We start from the raw sequence: 18,988 nt of genomic DNA, 5'->3' as shown, positions 1-18,988 counted from the left end.
AAAATTCTTTACTTAGGGCAGCCCAGGTGGCTCAGCGGTTTAGCGCTGCCTTCAGCCCTGGGTGTGATCCTGGAGACCCGGGATCCAGTCCCATGTCAGGCTGCCTGCATGGAGCCTGCTTCTCCCTCTGCCTATGTCTCTGCCTCTCTCTCTGTGGGTCTCTCATGAATTAATAAATAAAATATTTTTAAAAAAATAAAATAAAATTCTTTACTTAAGTCAAAAACTCCTGTGCAGGTATACACTTGCTAACCAGGGCCCAGATATCCTGAAAAGAAATTATGAATGTTCAGCCATAGCAACCCTAGGTTTTATTATCTTCTACAATTTAGGGAGGTGGCTAGAGAAATGTGTAGATAAGTTACAGAAAGATACATAGAAAAACTAAAGGGGGATATGGGAAAAAATGCACAAAACCAGGGTCAGAAAACTTCCTCCAATCCTGTATATTAAGGTTCTATAATGAAGAAAGTCAGAAATGAAAACATAAAAACCACTTAGAGAAATGCCAAAAAAAAAAAAACCTTAAATGCCTTCAATTTTCCAAATGACAAAATATCATTTTCAGGGATTGAGATAATCAAGTCTCTGTCTTAATTCATTAGCCATCCCTAGACACTGAAGTTTCAATGTATGGTGAATTGATCAAGGATGAAGTCAGAATCAAATACTAGGTGTTCTTATTCTCAGTTCAGAACTTACTTGGAAGTTTGCCAGTATCTCATTCCTTCTGACCCCAAATCCATGAAAAAAAAAAAATAGTGACTCACTCTAGAGGCACCTGGGTGGCACAGTCACTTAAACATCCAACTCTTCGTTTCATCTCAGGTCGTGATTTCATGGTGGTGGGATCAAACCCAGGTCAGAACAAAAAGACATTAAAGGCATTCAAATTGACAAAGAAGTCAAACTCTCCCTCTTCGCTGATGACATGATACTCTACATAGAAAACCAAGAAGCCTCCACCCCAAGATTGCTAGAACTCATACAGCAATTTGGCAGCGTGGCAGGATACAAAATCAATGACCAGAAATGGCATTTCTATACACTAACAATGAGACTGAAGAAAGAGAAATTAAGGAGTCAATCCCATTTACAATTGCACCCAAAAGCATAAGATACCTAGGAATAAACCTAACCAAAGAGGTAAAGGATATAGATTACCCTAAAAACTATAGAACACTTCTGAAAGAAATTGAGGAAGACATAAAGAGATGGAAAAACATTCCATGCTCATGGATTGGCAGAATTAATATTGTGAAAATGTCAATGTTACCCAGGGCAATGTACACGTTTAATGCAATCCCTATCAAAATACCATGGACTTTCTTCAGAGAGTTAGAACAAATTATTTTAAGATTTGTGTGGAATCAGAAAAGACCCCAAATAGCCAGGGGAATTTTAAAAGAAAACCATAGCTGGGGGCATCACAATGCCAGATTTCAGGTTGTACTACAAAGCTGTGGTCATCAAGACAGTGGTACTGGCACAAAAACAGACACATAGATCAATGGAACAGAATAGAGAATCCAGAAGTGGACCCTCAACTTTACGGTCAACTAATATTCGATAAAGGAGGAAAGACTATCCACTGGAAGAAAGACAGCCTCTTCAATAAATGGTGCTGGGAAAATTGGACATCCACCTGCAGAAGAATGAAACTAGACCACTCTCTTTCACCATTCACAAAGATAAACTCAAAATGGATGAAAGATCTAAATGTGGGACAGGATTCCATCAAAATCCTAGAGGAGAACACAGGCAACACCCTTTTTGAACTTGGCCATAGTAACTTCTTGCAAGATACATCCACAAAGGCAAAAGAAACAAAAGCAAAAATGAACTATTGGGACTTCATCAAGATAAGAAGCTTTTGCACAGCAAAGGATATAGTCAACAAAACTAAAAGACAACCTACAGAATAGGAGAAGATATTTGCAAATGACCTATCAGATAAAGGACTAGTTTCCAAGATCTATAAAGAACTTATGAAACTCAACAGCAAAGAAACAATCCAATCATGAAATGGGCAAAAGACATGAAGAGAAATCTCACAGAGGAAGACATAGACATGGCCAACACGCACATGAGAAAATGTTCTGCATCACTTGCCATCAGGGAAATACAAATCAAAACCACAATGAGATACCACCTCACACCAGTGAGAATGGGGCAACTTAACAAGGCAGGAAACCACAAATGTTGGAGAGGATGCGGAGAAAAGGGAACCCTCTTACACTGTTGGTGGGAATGTGAAATGGTGCAATGGAATGGTGTGGAGGTTCCTCAAAGAGTTAAAAATAGACCTGCCCTACGACCCAGCAATTACACTACTTGGGATTTACCCAAAGATGCAGAAGCAATGCAATGCCGGGACACCTGCATCCCGATGTTTATAGCAGCAATGTCCACAATAGCCAAACTGTGGAAGGAGCCTCGGTGTCCATCGAAAGGTGAATGGATAAAGATGTGGTTTATGTATACAATGGAATATTACTCAGCCATTAGAAATGACAAATACCCACCATTTGCTTCAACGTGGATGGAATTGGAGGGTATTATGCTGAGTGAAATAAGTTAATCGGAGAAGGCCAAACATTATATGTTCTCATTCATTTGGGGAATATATATAATAGTGAGAGGGAATAGAAGGGAAGGGAGAAGAAATGGGTAGGAAATATCAGAAAGGGAGACAGAACATAAAGACTCCTAACTCTGGGAAACGAACTAGGGGTGGTGGAAGGGGAGGAGGGCGGGGGGAGGGGGTGAATGGGTGACAGGCACTGAGGGGGGCACTTGACGGGATGAGCACTGGGTGTTATTCTGTATGTTGGCAAATTGAACACCAATAAAAAATAAATTTATTATTAAAAAAAAAAAAAAGAAAAAACCCAGGTCAGGCTCTGTGCTCATAGTGGAATATGCTTGCGTTTATCTCTTCTTTTTTTGCCTTCTGCCCCCGCCCCCATGTTCTTGCTTTCTCTGGAATAAATAAATAAATAAATCTTAAAAAGTGATCACTATTTAAGAAAATATGTGCTTCATTAAAATGCATTTGCAAAAAGCAAGAAATACTACTGGCTTAGTGTTTGTAAGCCCTCAGCTTATGTACTCTATCAGCAAACTGACCAAGGGAATCCCCTAGCCATCACTTTATTCAGTAACTGTGTTTCCTCCACTCTTCCTCTGTGCCCCATAGAATTTCCCAACATTTTTATAGTATACATCAAATTGCCCAACACCATAATGATCTGTTCATTTTGGCATCCTCCTTAACAGGAATCATGTCTTTGGTTTCGTTATTTATTCCAGTTTGTGACCCAATAAAGTTTGTTGAGTTAACACAAGGATTATTTCAATTTTGAAGATGTCCACATTTCCAGAGCATCCCATTTTACAAATGCTAGACTTTATCTCAAGCAATGAATTGAAATACAACTCCAAGATTCACCTTTGGATGATGCTGTCTAGTGCAGGCTTCAATCCACTTAAAATTGATCCATCCTTCCTCTTGAATGGGGGTACAGAACCAGCTCAGAATTCATCCCTTTAAAATAAATTCCAAAAAATATAGTTGTATATTAATACAGAATAATTTGATTAGTAACAATAAAAGATCTCATAGGCATAAACCAGTGTTTCTCAATTTGGGGCGATAAGAACCCTGGGGTTTGTGGATATATCCTCATGGATTCCTAAATCCTATATAAATTATATAAAATATTGTATATCTTTAATAATGATACCTTAAAACTGGAAAACATGTTTACATTTCAAATAACTTTAAGTCAGTGTTCCTCAAAACATATATTCTCTAGTATCTCAAAAAATGTTCCTTTAAGAGGCATTTTATCCTGACAAATTACTTCAGTTTGAGAAACAATGGCATAGACCACATTTCCAAGGCTCATGGCCATTTGTATACTGCCCCCAATCAGTAAGACCAAGGAGATGTCTTTAGATACTGGTGGAAAAGGAGCCATGAGGAAATATGGATATGAATTAAAATGAGCAGTAAGACATGCCCCACTTAATATGGTTCTTATTCTTGCCAGGATGCATGGATGTACACCAAAAAAAGTGTCTCAAGTTTCATGTTAATATTTTTTTCAGCTGGACTCTATTTTACATCAGGGAGGCTAAACTTTTAAGCTTACCAAGGTATCCATTGACAAAGGTGAAGAGGAAAGGGTATAATTAACTCCATAAGTAGGCAATGTCATGGGTTTCTTATAAAACTTACACTTCTCTATTGCCTTCTTGCCAAACAGGTTCCATAAATATCTCAAACTAAACAGGCATTACTACTGTTTTGTAGCAGAGATAGAATAAAAAGATACAAAAAGCCAACATATCAAAATTATACCCCCAATCCCTGAACCTTGAAAAATTCAAGCTTGTAATGAGATTTAACAATGAACAATTTCCCAGCCTTGTCATATAGCCAAATATGACAGATAGGCTTTATCTCTTCACTTTTCATACTTCCAAAAGAGAATACAATAATTATAATTACAAATTACATTAAAATAAACCAACTGGACTACATATATTGCTGCAATAAAGTAAACCCACCTCACTCTTTAAGTTTATCCAACTAACTTCAAACCTTAGTGAGCTCCCTTTTTAAAACTCTATAACTTACAATTCACACACTGTAGCACTTGATTATCATTTCCTAAAGGTATTTCAAGTGTGCTTATATTAGCTCCTCAGCAATACACCAGCGCAAGAATGAGGTTATATAGGACCACATCGTTTCTACCCCTCACTTCAGTGTGACCTAGCATAGGGCAGGGTATACAATATCTGTTAACTCATATGGGGATATATTTTATATACATATAAATATATATAATTGCAGATGAGGTAGGAACAAGGAAGGAAACTTACAGGAGGACCCTCTGACTTTTCTACACTAGCATTTAAGAGAAAGAAAATAGAACAGGGGAAAGATTACTTAATAGCTACAAAGTAGTACTTACAGTATTCTAAAGAGCCAGAGACTCTTCTCACAGCTGTCCAAGGAGCTAGTAGTGCATACTGCAACCCTGAGCTGGGCGGATCTTTTGACATCCTTGTCAGAGGAATAGTATTCTTTTTCAGTGATTACAAAGAACTGCTGTTGTGATAACTAGTTATTTGCTTCAGCAGTTCCATATTAGACACTTCTCTGCCACACCCTGCACACTAGAGGCTAGGATATTATTCATTTTACCAGGAAGCTATCTCACTGTTGAAATGTATGTCCAGAAGAATGATTAGATCTTGGCTTATTTTTCCTTTAATACATAACAGGGAAATTGGTCCCATCATTTCTAAGTCCTTGCTTCAGTGTAGTGCTACGGCTACTTTAATTTTTTTTTTAATTTTTATTTATTCATGATAGGCACACAGTGAGAGAGAGAGAGGCAGAGACACAGGCAGAGGGAGAAGCAGGCTCCATGCACCGGGAGCCTGACGCGGGATCTGATCCCGGATCTCCAGGATCGCGCCCTGGGCCAAAGGCAGGCGCCAAACCGCTGCGCCACCCAGGGATCCCGCTACGGCTACTTTAAATTAGCAGAATTAAACAGGATACATTTTATTTATGTAATACATTAATCAAGGTGAACTATGGTTTTCAAAAGTGCCTCAGCATATGTTCTCTCATTTCATTCTTTTACGGCAATCTTCTTTAAATAAGTAGGGTGGGGAGGTTGATGCTCCAGATGAAGAAATTTAAGGATTAGAAAGTTTAGGTAGTTTTTCTAAAAGTGAATGGTGGTAAAGCCCAAATAATGATTTTTAAATGGTGGTAGAGCCTAAAGATATATGTCTTAAGAGTTCTATTCTAGAACTCTTGGGAATATTCACAATGTGTATCCACAGACCCACCACCCTCAGTAAAATGAGAGACACTGGTCATCAGGTACACGGTATAAATGGGTTTTTGGACTTCGAAAATTAAATGACCAGGTTTACAATTCCATCTTGCAAAAATAAATAAATAAATAAATAAATAAATAAATAAATAAATAAAAATTCCATCTTGCAAACAGCATTTTATTGTACCTGGCAACAGGCACTGTAAAATAGCAATATACAAGAGAAGAGAGATTCTTGGCCAGGCAATCTGCTCTGGAAGGAAGAATGCACAGAAGGTGCTAACCTTTCTTCCTGGGTAGACAATTTTCAACTGATACTTATATTGGAAATCCAAAATAAAGAGTGGCAATCCACCTTTCTAGGCCTGACTTTGCCTTGAGCATTTTGCTCAGTAAAGTAGTAACAGAGGTGGGCAGGGACAGTTCCTGTCCCAGAATGTGACAACTGGAATCAGGATCATTAATAAATGCAGAAAAAGGAGTGAAGGCCCATCCACCTAATTCAGGTCTGCTTTTGGTAGTCAATGCTGCACATAACATCAAAGTGGTAGGAAAATCTTGGGCTGATGAGATGAAAAATGTGATAATCAGCACTGTGTTAATAACACAGAAGGGACTTTGGGTAGTCAGCACTACTCAGAAGTAATGCAAAAAAATGGAGGGGTCCATGTCTGATGGCTGAGACCAAGGAAGGTGCAACTGAGGCATTACAGCAATATAAAGTGGGTAAGGCAATGACAGCAGGGATTGTTAATGTTTTAAGTCCAAGAGAAGGGCCTTACCCAGTAAACATTCCCCAGCAATAATGCAAAAGGGGCAGGGGTTTGGAGGCGGGGGGGACAATCTTATTTAATGGCTGAATACATGAACACTTGAAACTGTGAGAATAGTGCATAAGAAGTGTCCAAGCGTGAGCGTGGGGAAAAGGGAAGATAAAGGGAAGACCATGACTTATTTGGAATTTTATACATAGGAGCAATACAAAAGGAGAGGTAATATGAGTTACTATTTGACAGACAAGTTTTCGGCATATTACAATGTTTATACTCTATTATGCCATGCAGATGGGAGTGTTTGCCTAATAAGGCCAGGAAGGAAAAGCCCATTGCTAATGGCATTGTGCCCATTAACAATCCCAGGGGAAGTTTTGTGTGGTCAGCAACCCCTGTAGTAATGCAAAGGGGGTTTAAGGGAACATTATCCTAAATCTAACAGAAGGGAACATAGATAATCGCCCACTGACAGCCCAAAAGAGAGGGGCCCTAGTACCCTTAAAATATACAAAGGGGGTACATAGGTCCCATCATTGCTAGTGGTGCATATCAACTGTCCAAGAGCTGAGGTCATGACAGCACTCCTCAGCAACAATCCAAAGGCAGTGGTAGGGGCATAGAACATCCTTTCACACTGCACAGATCCACAAACAAATACAAGTATGTATATAAATAATCTTGAGAAGAGCTCATTTATGGTTAACATGCCCCTGGTGCAAAAGTTGTTTGAGTGGATGCAATCCTAGTCCATTAGAAAAGATGGACAATTGCAATTATACACATTAAAGTCCAAAAGAAAGGGCATTAGGTAAATAGCATCTCCTTACTCCAACTCAGACGGTACAGGGGTTCTAGCATAAGGCATTCTTAGCAAACTACATTTACACATGAACTTTTCAAGTGAAAGAGTCTTAAGTAGTGGACACTACCTGCTGAACACGCTAAGAAGTAGGTAGGGTCCTTATTGAGTGCACAAAACAGGAAAAAATCCAATGGCACATATTAACGTCAAAAGAGGACCTTAGTTGATCAACACACTCTGCTGTACTGCAAAGGGTAGGTGAGGCTGTAGGACAACAGATAATTTCAATTATGAATGTTAGCAGTTTGCTAGAAGGAACTTTGGGAGAAAATAGTATTCCCTGCAGCAGTGCAAAGAGGTATGAGTTCTGGAAGTGATAAGGTTGTGGAAAACTACAAACTCTGCACATTAACTATCCAAATGTAAATGTCTTAGCAGTGGGCACCACCTACTGGAAGGCTTAGAAGTAGGGGTGTGGGGATGTCTCCCCATCTAGTGCATAAAAACCCAGACAAATACAATTATGCACATTAATAGGAAAAGTGAGGGGCCAGCAACCCTGGTATATTGCAAAGACATACAACAGGGTAGGATGAACTAAACTCCAATTATGTACATTAATGTTCAAGGGATATGGTATGGTTAATTAAAACCATGTTCCTTGTACAAATATAAGGAACTCAAAGTAATGGGCACTCCCTGCTAAAAGGTAAAGGGAGTGGGGAGAGGGGTGTCCTTATTTAGTGTACAAGACCATGTACAAATACAATTAGGCCTAATCACAAGCCATGAAAAAAGGCCTTAGTGACCAGTATCCTTGCTTTATTATAAAAGGGGTCTGACAGTAGTACCTTATTCGATGGAAGGAGCCATGTGCAATTAGGCACATTAATGTCCATGGTGCATAGCTGTGGTCAGTTACAGTTGTGTTCCTTGACTGTTCAAGTGTGTAACAGCCTTGTAGAGGGGCCACTCCCTGCATAATATTAAATAAAGGGAGTATGGAGAGGTGTTCTTCTCTAGTACACAGAAATCCAGACAAATACAATCATGCACCTCAACAGGCCAAGAAATGGGGACCTTATGGGTCAGAATTCTCTGTAATACTTCAAAGGCAGTGTAAAGGGGAAGAATCCTAATGTAATTGTTATCATGCACATTAACTGTTTGAGAAAGGGGCCTTAAATTGACAGTATCCCATGCAGTAAAGCTTAGAGGCTGTGAAGAGTCAGGGACCCAAGTTAACTCAAAGGACAGTGGACAACTGAAACTACACACATCCAGAGTCCCAAGAGAAAGGCTCTAAAGTGATCAGTCACCTCTGCTTCAATAAGTGCAAAGTCCTGAACTAAAAGGCACAGTTATGGACAACTGAATATGTACAAGACAAGGAAGGTTGTGCACATTAACTGTTTTAGTGTATAAAATCTTGAGTAGTAGGTACCTCCTGCTGGAATATCAATAGTATGGGGAGGATCCTTACCTGGTGCACAGATAAGAGCAAATGTAAGTATGCACATTAACAGTTCAAGAGAGTGAATCTTGGCTAGTCGGAAGCCCCTGCAATAATGTAAATGGGGCAAGGAGATGAGATCCTATTCTAACATAAGGGAGCATGGATTACCGTAATTATGCACATTTAAACTGTGTAGGGAAAAAAAATAAACTGTGTAGGAAAAGCAGTCATAGTTGGTCAACACCCCTGACACGGAGAAGGTGTGATAGGGCTGGGATTCTAGTGCAATTGGGCACATTAACTGTCCAACAGAAAGACTTCAGGTGGTCAGTACCCTCTGGTATAGTACTAAGAAGTAAGGATATTAGCTTATCAAGAGGGCATATGCACATCAAGAATCCCAAGAAAAGAACTTTGAGATACCAGCATTCTCTGATGTAATATAAAAAGAGTGGGAAATTAATTTGAAGAAGGATTTTGCACACAAATAGTTCCAGAAAAAAGTGAGGTAATTAATACAAAGAGAGTACAAGGAACTTAAATGAAAGACAGTGTGGTCAATTACCATGGTTCACTTTATCCTAGTACAAAGGTCTTAAATAAAGTGCATCCACTGCTGAATATAAGGGAAATTAGTGAAATCTTATCTAGTGCAGAGAAAAAGGACCAAATGCAATTATGCACTTTAACAATGCACAAAAGGGGGGGGGGCTTGGTGTTCAGCATCCCTTACCAAAATGCTAACAGGGTGTGAGTGGGATACACCTTTAATAGTCCCAAGTATCTTCTGTGGTAATGCAAAGAGAGTTGGGGGAAATGGAATGAGATCATAGACTAAAAAAGGAACCACTGTTGTAACTCAACACAAAAACTGTCCTAAGTACTTTCCCAAGTAATGTAAAAGGAGTTAGAAGGCATGGGATCCTAGACTAAGAGAAGGGGACCAAACCTGCATTTAAGCATATTCATAGTCCCAAGTACTCTGGGTGATAATCCAAATGAACTTGAAGAGCATGGAATCCCAGACCAGCGGAAAGGACCACACCTGCAAATGGGACCTTTAACAGTCCCAGAAAGTAGAGGGGATGGGATCCTGGACCACAGCTGCAATTAACACCTTAACAGTCCCAAATACTTTCCCAGGTAATGTAGAGGGGGTGGAAAGTCATGGGATCCTAAATTACAAAAGGGACCACAGCTGTAAGTAAGCACTTTAACAATTCCAAGTACCCTGTGCTATAATGCAAAGACAGAGGTACATGGAAAACTATACTAACAAGGGAACCATGGCTAAAATTAAGCAGTTTATCTGTCCCAAATATACCCCCAGATAATGTAAAGGGAGCTGGTGGGCATGATATCCTACAAGACAGAAAGTACCATAGCTGCAGCAGAGCATTTGACAGGTCCAAGTACTCTCTGCTATAATACAAAGAGAGTTGGAGGTATAGGAATCCTAAACTAACAGAAAGGAACACAGCTGTGATTAAGCATATTTCAGTACCAAATCTGCTCCCAGCTAATATAAAGGGAGGAGGTGGTCATGACTAGCAATATGGATCACACCTGTACTTAAGCACATTAACAATACCAAGTACCATCTGCTGTAATACAAAGGGAGTTAGAGGGCATTGGATCCTAGACTAACAGAGGGCACCATAGATGCAAATGAGCACTTAAACAGTCTCAAAAATCCTCCCAGGTAATGTAAAGGGAGTAGAAGGGGATGGGATCCTAAACCAATGAAAGTTACTACACCAGCAATTAAGTATTTTAACATCCCCAAGTACCCACTGCTATAAAGCAGAAGAGTAAGAGGGCATGGGAAATTATAGACACACAAAAGGGACCACAGCTCCAACTGAGCATTTAAACAGTCCCTAATACATCCTTAGGTAATGCAAGGTGAGCTGGAGGATGTGGGATCCTAGGTTAATAAAAGGGATTAGGATTGCAATTAAGCCCATTAAAAGTCCCAAAGATCCTCTGCTGTAATGGAAAAGGAGTTAGAGGGCATGGGATGCTAGACTAACAGAGGGGAGCACAGCTGCAAATGAGCATATTACAGGCCCAAATCTGTTCTTGATAATGCGAAGGGAGTTGGAAGGGACTGGAAACTGGACCGACAGAAGGGACAACTGTAATTAAACACGTTAACATTCCCAAATCTCCCAGTAATGTAAAGGGAGAAGAGAATGAGGTCCTAGACTAACAGATGGGACCATACCTGCAATTAAATATTCTAACACCAAGTACCATCTGTTGTAATTCAAAGAGAACAGGAGGGCATGGGAAACTATACTAACAAGTTGTTCAATTTAGTGGTGCAGCCCCCTCTAACACTCCCAAAAATCCTCCCGGGTAATGTAAAGAAAGTAGGAAGAGATGGGATCCTAGGAATTACAGAAGGTACAAGAGCAGCAATTAAGCATCTTAACAGTCCCAAGGACCCTCTGTTGTAATGTAAATTGAATAGGAGGGCATGGGAAACTATACTAACAGAAGACACAACAGCTGCAATTAAGTGATACAACAGTCTCAAATACACTCCCAGGTAACACAAAGGCAGTTGGAGGGCCTGGGATACTAGGCTAACAGAAGGTACCGTAGCTACAGTTAAGTCTATTAACTGTCCCAACGCCCTCTGCTGTAATATAAAGGGAGTTGGAGAATACTAGGATCCTCTAACAGAACCACAGGTTCTAAAATTAAACACATTAACAGTCCTAAGTAGCCTGTGCTGTGTGTAGGTGTTGGAAGACACAGGACCGCAGACTAACAAAAGGGACCACAGTTGTAAATGAGCACAATTTAGTAGTCCCAAATCCACTCCCAAGTAATGCAAAGTGAGTAGGAAGGGATGGGACCCTCGACTAAGAAAAGGGACCACAGTTGCAACTAAGCACTTTTAACAGTCCCAAAGACAATCCTAGGGAATATAAAGGGAGTTAGAGGATAGGAGATCCTAGACTAACAGAAGGGACCATAGCTGTAATCAAACACCTTAGAGGTCTGAAGTACCCTCTGCTGTGATGCAAAGGAAGTAAGAGGGCGTGGGAAACTAGATTAACAGAAAGGATTGTAAACACAATTAAGCACATTCACAGTCCCAAATGTCCTGTCATAGAATGTAAAGGGAGTAAAAGGGGATTGGCATCCTAGACCACAAAAGGCACCACAGCTACATTTAAGGACCTTTAGGTGCCAAGTATCCCCTGCTGTAATGCATAGGGAGTTGAAGAGGATGGAATCCTACAAACATAAGGGACAGAGCTGCATTTAAGCACATTAACAGTCCCAGGTACACTGTTGTGCTAATGCAAAGTGAATAGAAGGGGATGGGATCCCAGATTAACAGGAGGGATTGTAGCTATAATTAAGTCCCAGGTACCCTCTGCAGAAATGCAAAGGAAGCAGGAGGGAATTGAATCCTAGACTAACAGAAGGTACCATAGCTGCCTTTTAAGGACCTTAAAGATCCCAACTACCCCCTGCTGTAATGCATAGGGAGTTGAAAAGGATGGAATCGTACAGGAACATAAGGTACGGGAGCTGAATTTAAACATATTTACAGTCCCCTGTACCCTCTGCAGTAATGCAAAGCAAGTAAGAGGGGATGGGATCCTAGACAAACAGAAGGGACTTATAGCAGCAATTAGGCACACTAACAATCCATAGTATCCTCTGCAGCAATGCAAAGTAAGAGAGGATGGGAACATTAACAGAAGGGGCCATAGCTGAATTTGAGCGCCTTTAAAGTCCCAAGTACCCTCTGCAATAATGCAGTTAGGTGAGGACCCGGTCCTAGGTTAACAGAAAAGATATTAAGCACATTAACAATCCCTTGTACCGTCTGTGGTAATGCAAACAGTGTGGAATGGAATGGGATCCTAGACTAACAGAAGGGATTGTAGCAACAATTAGGCACACTAATAGTCCCAAGTATCCTCTGCAGTAATGCAAAGTAGGAGAGGATGGGAACTTAAACAGAAGGGGCCAGAGGTGCATTTAAAGCACTTTAAAGGTCTCAAGTACCCTATATGTAATGCAAAGTAAGTTAGGTGGGGATGGGATCCTAGACTAACAGAAAGCACCATAGCTGAATTTTAGCACATTAAAGGTCTCAATTACCCTCTGCTGTAATGCATAGGGAGTTGGAGTATAAAATCCCTACACTAACATATGGGCTGTAGCTGCATTTAAGCACATTAACAGTCCCATGTGCCGACCATGATCATGTAAAGGGAGTAGGTGGGGATGGAATCCTAGTCGAACAGAAGGGACCATAACTACATTTAAGCATACTAATAATCCCTTGCACCCTCGGTGGTAATGCAAACTCTGTAGGAGGGGATGGGATCCTAGACAAACAGAAGGGATTATAGCAGCAATTAGGCACATTAACAGTCCCAAGTATCCTCTGCAATAATGCAAAGCAGGAGAGGATGGGAACATAAACAGAAGGAGACACAGCTGCTTTTAAGCATCTTAAAGATCTCAAGTACCCTCTGCTGTAAGGCAAAGGAAGTTAGGTGGGGATGGGATCCTAGACTATCAGAAGGCACCATAGCTGTATTTAAGCACCTTAAAGGTCCCAAGTACCCTCTGCTGTAATGCATAGCATGTTAGAATGGAATTCTACACTAACACAGGGGATCATAACTGCATTTAAGCACAGTAACAGTCCCAAGTACCCTCTACAATTATGCAAATGGATTAGGGCAGATGGAATCCTAGGTTAACAGGAGAGACCTCAGCTGCCTTTAAGGCACATTAATAGTCCTTTGTACTTTTTGTGGTATTGCAACCCCTGTAGGTTAGAAGATCCTAGACAAATAGAAGGGACTATAGCAGCAATAAGGCACAATTAGCAGTCCCTTGTACCTACTGTGGTCATGGGAACTCAGTAAGAGAACAGGATCCTAAATTAACAAAAGAGATAGTAGTTACAGTTAAACACTTAATTGTCCCTTGTACCTTCTGTAACAATGCAAATGGTTTAGAAGAGGATGGGATTATAAACAAACAGAAGGGACTGCAGTGGGAATTAGGCACATTTACAGTCCCAAGTACCTTTGCAATGATGCAAAGGAAGTAGGAGGGGATGGGAAAATCACCTAACAGAAGGGCTATAGCTGCATTTAAGCACCTTTAAAATCCCAAGTACCCTCTGCTGCAATGCATAGGCAGTTGGAGAGGATAGAATCCTACACTAACTTAAGGGACCATGGCTTCATTTAAGCATATTAACAGTCCCATGTCCGCTCCATGATAATGCAAAGGGAGTAGGTAGGGACGGGATCCTAGTCTAACAAAAGGGACCATAGTTGCATTAGAGCACATTAAGAGTCCCAAGTACCCTCTGCAATAATGCAGAGTTAGGTGGGGACCAGGTCCTAGGTTAACAGAAGAGATCTTAGCTGCATTTAAGCACATTAACAATCCCTTGTACCCTCTGTGGTAATGCACAGTGTGGAACGGAATGGGATCCTAGACTAACAGAAGGGATTGTAGCAAATTTTAGGCACACTAACAGTCCCAAGTATCCTCTACAGTTAATGCAAAGTAGGAGAGGATGGGAACATATACTAACAGAAGGGACCAGAGGTGCATTTAGCACCTTGAAGGTTAAAACTACTGTAATGCATAAGGCATTGGGAAGGATGGAATTCTACATTAACATAAGGGTCTGTGGATGCATTTAAGTACATTAACAGTCCCATGTACCCTCCATGATAATGTAAAGGGAGTATGTGGGGATGGGTTCCTAGTCTAACGGAAGGGACCACTGCTATGATAAGTTCATTGACAGATTCAAGTACCCTCTGCAAAATGCAAAGAAAATTAGGTCGGGATGGGAACCTAAGTTGACAGAAAAAACAACAGCTGCATTTAAGCACCTTACCAGTCCCTTGTACTCTCTTCGGTAATGCAAACCATGCAGGAGAGGATAAGAATCTAGACAAACAGAAAGGACTGTAGTAGCATGTAGGCACATTAACAGTCCCAAGTAGCCTCTGCAGAAATGCAAAGGAAGTAGGAGATGGGAACAGAAACAGAAGGGGCCATATCTGCACTTAAGCACCTTAAAGGTCTCAAGTACCCTCTGCTGAAATGAAAGGAATTAAGAGTGCATGGGGAAACTAGGTTAACAGAAGGGACGAGGGCTGCAAGTAAGCTCATCAACAGTCCCAAATACCATCTGTTCTAAAACAAAGTAAGTCATAGGGCATAGGATCCTAGACTAACAGAAGGGACTGTAACTACAGTTAAGCACATAAACAGTCCCAAATGCCCAGCCATGTAATATAAAAGGAGTAGAAGGAGAATGGGATCCTAGACTAAGTTGGCACCACAGCTACATTTAAACACCTTAAAGGTGGCAAGTACCCTCTGCTATAATGCAGAGGGAGCTATAGAGGATGGAATCCTATATTAACATAAGAAACAGAGCTACATTTAAGCACATTAACAGTTCCACGTACACTGTCATTCTAATGCAAAGTGAATAGAAGGGAAGGGGGTCCCTAGGGAAGGGACCACAGCTAAAATCAAACGTATTAATAGTTCCAAGTAGCCTCTGCTGTGTGTAGGAGTTGGAAGGCAGGGGACCCCAGACTAACAAAAGAGACCACAGTTGCAACCAAGCACTTTTAACAGTCCCAAAAACAATCCTAGGGAATACAAAGGGAGTTGGAGGATAGGAGAATCTAGACTAATAGAAGGGACCATAGCTGTAATCAAACACCTTAGAGGTCTCAAGTAATGCACAGGGAATTATAAAGAATGGAACCGTACAGTGATGTAAGGAACCATAGCTGCCTTAGAGGACATTAACAGTCCCAAGTATCCTTTGCAGTAATGCAAAGGAAGTTAGATAGGAATTGGAACCCAGGTCAAGAGAAGAAGCCATAGCGGCCTTTAAGTACAGTAACAGTCTCTCTTGCCTTCTGTGATAATGCAAATGCTGTAGGAGGGGATGGGATCGCAGACAAACAGAAGGGACTACAGTGGCAAGTGGGCACGTTAACAGTCCTAAGTAGCCTCTGCAGTAATGCAAAGTTAAGAGGGCATGGGAACATTAACAGAAGAGGCCACAGCTGCATTTAAGCACCTTAAAGGTCTCAAGTACCCTCTGCTGTAAGGCAAAGGAAGTAGGAGTGCCTGGGAAACTAGATTAACAGAAGGAACTATAGCTGCAATTAAGCTCATTAATAGTCCCATTGTACCCTTCATGATAATGCAAAGGGAGTAGGTTAGGACAGGATCTAACAGAAGGGACCTGAACTGCAATTATGCACATCAACAGTCCCAGGTACCCTCGAGAATAATGCAAAGAGATTTAGATAGGGAAGGGATCAGAGGAGACCTTAGCTGCCATTTAAGCACATTAACAGTCCCTTGTACTCTGTGTAATTCAAACTCAGTAAGAGGGAGGGGATTGGGATCCTGGACAAACTGAAAGGACTCTGACAGCAATTATGCACGCTACAGTCCCAAGTATCCTCTGTAGAAATGCAAAGGAAGTAGGAGGGGATGGGTTCCCAGACTAACCTAAGGCACCATAGCTGCCTTTGAGGACCTTAAAGATCCCAACTACTCTGCTGTAATGCATAGGGAGTTGAAGAGGATGAAATCCCACACTAACTTAAGGGACAGAGCTGCATTTAAGCACTTTAACGGTCCCATGTACTCTTTCTGCTAATGCAAAATGAGGAGGAGGGGATAGGATCCTAGACTAACAGAAAGAATAATAGCTGCAATTAAGAACATTAACATTTACAAGTATTCAGTGCAGTAATGCAAAGTAAGAGGGGATGGGAACATAGACTAACAGAACTGACCATAACTGCCTTAAGCACCTTAAAAGGCCCAAGCAGCCTCTGCAGTAATCCAAAAGGAGTTAGGTGGGAATGGAATTCTAGGTTAACAATAGGAGACATTGGAGATCACAATTTTGCACATGAACAATTTTAAGATAAGAGCCTTAGGTAATTAACACCTTTTAAGATGTAAAGATAGTGCAGGGTTCCTGATACAAAAAACACAGTCTAATCAATTAACAGTGTATACATACACTGTCCTAAGTGTATAGCTCCTGAGTAGTAAAGGTCCCCTGCTAAATTACAAAGGGAGTGGGTGTGGCTAGTTCACAGACCGTGTGCCAATGCAATTTGAAAATTATCAATTCAAGAGGATACTTGAGTGATCAGCCCACATTATAGTATGCAAATGGGATACAGTGGCCCTTTCAAATGGACAGGACTCTGCACAACTGCAACTGTGTAAATTAACTGTCCAAGAACTGAGTTTCTGAATAATCTGCACTCCCTAACAATATCCCAGAGAGGTTAGAATGAGGTGGGATTCCATTTTTTATTGCACAGCACCATGGATATATGCAATTATGGACATCAACTGTTTAAGAGAAGTGACCTTGGGTAATCAGAACTCATAAGCTATGGCATAAAGATAAGGTTATATCCCAGATTAACTGGTGGAACCATGGGAAATGAGGATTTTACATATTAATGCAAAGTGGTAAGTAGTCTGTACTACCTACGAGTAATGAAAAGAGCATGAGTGGGTCTTATCTTTTAGGCAGGACCATGAACAATAATGATTGTACTCATTAATATCCCAAAGTAAAGGACTTTGAGGATGAGCACCTCTGCCATAATGCAAAGAAGCTGCAAAGGACTTGTGTAATGAACAGGGGTATGGACAATTGGGATTACACTCATTAATAAATCAAGGAACATGGTCCCAGGTAGTTAGCACTTCCTAGTAGCAGTGCCAAGGAGACTGAGGGTCACTAATCACTGGACAAGATAATGTACAATTTAAATCTGGTATTTAATCCCAGAAGCAGGACAAACATGGTAGGGTGCCTTTGTTTACTAAACAAGGCTGATACAACTGGGATGAGCATGTTAACTGTTTAAAGACTCATGTTTTCTGCAGCCACTCCTGAATTCAGCAAAAGGGTTTAGGACTGTGATCTTAGCCAATAGGTGGGATTATGGACAATTAAAATTTCACTCAGTGTAGTGTTCAGGTGATCAGCACAATATATGAAGACTGCCCAGAAAACTGGGGCTGGGGTTACTGCATCAATGACAGAGGAATGGTTTCTCCTTCCTCAAAGGCAGGGGAGAGATGATGAATAACCAAAATTATGAACAATGGGTGTCTGATATAAAACTCTCAACTAACACTTTCTAACATTAACACAAAGGTACATGGATTGTTTGTTCTGACATGGGATAGTGGACAAATGTAATTGTGTACATTAAAAATGAGGACTCAGGTAGTCAACTCATAAAATCAGCAATGCTAGAGGGAGAGAGGGTATTCAGTCTTATGGATGAGCAATGGATAAATTATTTTTAGCACCAAATCAATGCCAATTGGAATAACTTTACGGGTGGGGGCCGGGGCTGGGGCCGGGGCTGGGGCCGGGGCTGGGGCCGGGGCCGGGGCCGGGGCCGGGGCTGGGGCCGGGGCTGGGGCTGGGGCTGGGGCCGGGGCTGGGGCCGGGGCTGGGGCTGGGGCTGGGGCTGGGGCTGGGGCCGGGGCTAGGACTGGGCAGATGGGGCTAGTACTGGGCAACTAGCGGTTAAGGCTGGGCTGGGGCAGGGCTGGACACAAGGCAGGGGAAGGGGTGGTGCTAGATGTGGGGGCGTTGCTGGGAGCAGGGCTGGGGAGCATCTGGGGACTGTGGAGGCCAGGCACCACGGAAAATTTAAATTGTGGACAGTTGACAATCAGTAATGGGAAGTGCTGGTGCTAGAGGTCGGGGCGGGGGTTGCTGGGAGCAGGGCTGGGGAGGATCCGGGAACTGTGGAGGCCAGGCACCACGGAAAATTTAAATTGTGGGCAGTTGACAATCAGTAATCTTTGACTAGAGGAACAAGACCACAGCAAGTCAAGTTTCCTGATAGAGAAGTTATTAATTAGTGCAGCTTTCAAGATGGGAACAAAGCAAGGCCTGGACTGGAGTGGGCCTTCAAATATTCCTTATTACATTTGATCAAGTTAAAATTTTAATTATTTCTGTGTCCTAAGACTTCAAAAATCCAAAAGGAAG

General features: G+C 41.3%; 1 long non-coding RNA gene across 2 annotated transcripts in view; it reads right to left on the bottom strand.

Annotated features, from left to right (window-relative positions):
• Positions 1-18,286, bottom strand: part of LOC144308685 (uncharacterized) — a 35,340-nt gene extending 17,054 nt beyond the window's left edge. Inside the window, exons 1-2 of one of the 2 annotated variants that reach the window (XR_013375056.1) lie at positions 4,986-18,286; positions 3,452-3,547 (exon numbers count right to left, since the gene is read on the bottom strand). This is a non-coding gene — a long non-coding RNA (uncharacterized LOC144308685). The remainder of the gene's footprint in view (positions 1-3,451; positions 3,548-4,985) is intronic. The other variant, XR_013375055.1, reaches the window with a different exon arrangement.
• Positions 18,287-18,988: the final 702 nt, after the last annotated feature.

The sequence above is a fragment of the Canis aureus genome, chromosome X, assembly GCF_053574225.1.
Source record: "Canis aureus isolate CA01 chromosome X, VMU_Caureus_v.1.0, whole genome shotgun sequence".
NCBI lineage: Eukaryota > Metazoa > Chordata > Mammalia > Carnivora > Canidae > Canis > Canis aureus.
The sequence above is the reverse complement of the archived record's forward strand: the minus strand, read 5'-3'. Positions and strand labels throughout refer to the sequence as shown.